The following is a 2,585-nucleotide window of genomic DNA, read 5'->3' as shown; positions in this document are numbered from 1 at the left end:
CAGTCATGCATCCATACCAGAGCCATACAGACCCTGCAAAACCTTTTTTAACTACTAGTTACAGTGAAAATCGCCCAATTCCAAGTATTTAACCGTGGAAAACCCACTCAGTCGTCCAATTCCAGTAAATTGCCCTCATAACACTTTAAATTAAGTGGAATCTAATGAGATTTATTTTGGTTTTTACACTTTAGACCAAAACCATCAGCAAGAAACAGTTCATTCGCTGTCTCTATCTTCTTGCAAGAAGATATTTGTATTCCCTCAAATAAATCTCAAGTTGTTTTGAGATATTTTTTAATAAGTTTTTGTATAAATACTTCACAATTCGAAGTATGTAGGGTGGATTCTTAGACATTTCTATAATTTTCTTGATCAAAGACTGTAAGCTATTATACCACTATTGGACCAGCAAGTTGGATTATTGAATAAAGAAAAGACATTTCACTGGATTCATGTGTAGTGCGAAAAACAACAAGTATCTTCTTTTGAGTTGTCACTTTTCCTTAAAAGTTTTTTCATAATCTTATGTATCTGAAATCTAAGTGCTTAATATGGAATGATATCTCAGAACTTGCTTCACTGCACTCTGTTTTGACTATTAGCATTTTGTATGTTTTCTCTGATAAAATTATCTAAGTTAAGAAATTCTTGAGTGCTCCTTAGCTCAGATAGTTCCCTCTGGTCTATAGTAAAAGATTCTTAACTGCCCTTTTCTCATGATCATCCTCTGTTCCTCCTCTCAGTCCTAGTATGAGGATTCTTAAGTGCCCTCACCCTAGTTAAGATCATTTCATCCATTTGACCTGAAAACCTGTGTTTCACTCTGCTAGCTTACCCATTGAACATTCCCTTTAATGATTTAATACCAGTCCTGCTATCCTTCTTTGACTCCATAGCCCAATAGCAGAGACACACCATTCTATCCATCTATTTAAGGATTCCACCATCCAACTTCCAATACAAATCCAACCCCCCCGAACTCTAAGAACTAGCCTAAAATCTCACCAAACAAAGCTAAAACATATAGAGAGAGCCCTCTCTGAGTCATGCTTAGCTAGAGCCTATACTTAAAAGATTGGTTTGTAGTTACCTCGGCCTTGTCCTTCTTCTGATAACTTCTAGGGAAAATTTTCTGACTGATAACACTTCGCAACAACAATTAGCTAAAAATTCCTTGCAGTGGTACTATGCCCAGTTGTACTGCACCCCCTTTGCACACTGTGCTGCCAATGAAATTACCTTCTCAGCCAAAATCTGATCGGAAAACTGCACCATTGGGTCTGTAATAGAGCGGATAGTGTATCTGTGCGACTTCTTGACCAGTCCATACTCATTTTTTATTTTATCTGCAATTTCCTTCTCCTTTCTTTTTTCCTGCAAATCCCTTCGTTGGATCCACCCCTTTATAGGGAAACTTCATAATTCTATGGATCAACATGTCTGTTATGGGGATGGGTTCGCCTAACCACAAACAACCATCGTGCACTACCTTGAGCAATTGGCTCACACAGACACTATTGATAATTGACCTGTGAAATTGTGGCACACACAACATATGTAGAAATCAGGCCTGATCGACGCCTTTATCCATTCATCGTTCCAATCTTGTGACCCAAGTATTCTCCATAGTAAATCTTGGTCATGTACTTATTGGTGGCCAAATACAAAATTTTTCATGATCAACGAGATCTCAATCCTCTAGTTTTAACACAAGGATACGCGCAAAGTGTGTGTCCTCAAATACCACTTCTTCGCCAATTATGGCTAGATATCGTGAAATTTTCCTGAATCTGGGTCCTTGGTTAACTTCGCTTTCCCTTTCCGTAGAGGTATATACATCGGGAGCCTAGTGATAGGCTCGCTCTCATTAGCATCCAATTCCTCAACTCCATCGTGGAGTTCTTCTATGTCCAAATCCACGAGTTCCTTTCGCTGCTTTGCCTTGTCCTTCCTCTCTTTCTGTCGAACCTCTGCAGGGTTCTTCCTCGTTGACCGCCTCACCGATATAGGTTGTGGTTTCTTTTACTTCACATTAGTAGCATATTTGTTTGGCCTAGGTGACTGCAATGTCGTAGGCACGGATGGTGTGTCTTCCATTGATGGAACTTTAGGGAATTCTGCTTGAGAGACAGTGGCTTCGAAACTTACTGGCTCAGACATTTGTTCAAAGATAATCTTCTGGTTCCACTCAGTTAGTTTCACAAATGTCGGGCTTGAAACTAAATCCTCCCAAGTTTTTCGATTCATAGAGCGAAAACAAGAGGGCTCATACACAACTTTCAAAACGCAAAGTGTTCTTCGCTAGACCAACATGCCAAATTTATAGGTGATTTCGAATTCAAATCTGACTCTTCTCTCCATTTCTTGATTATAAATGCATATTTCGTGGCAGATATCAAAATATTTTTGCCATAAATGTCGCCTACCCACTCCTCCTAATGGGATTTTACTGATCCTTAGAGAACACTCTTTCTAGGGTAATTAGTGCCAAAAAGAATTGTTGGGAAGAAAGTATTGATGAGGCTACTTGGGCTTACAATACCACTTTGAAAACCACCATTGGTTTCACTCCATATGGGCTA

This window comes from Pinus tabuliformis, chromosome 3_1 (assembly GCF_031772625.1).
Source record: "Pinus tabuliformis cultivar Carrire ecotype Pingquan chromosome 3_1, CPIR1, whole genome shotgun sequence".
NCBI classification, from domain to species: Eukaryota; Viridiplantae; Streptophyta; class Pinopsida; order Pinales; family Pinaceae; genus Pinus; species Pinus tabuliformis.
This window is presented reverse-complemented; position numbering follows the sequence as displayed.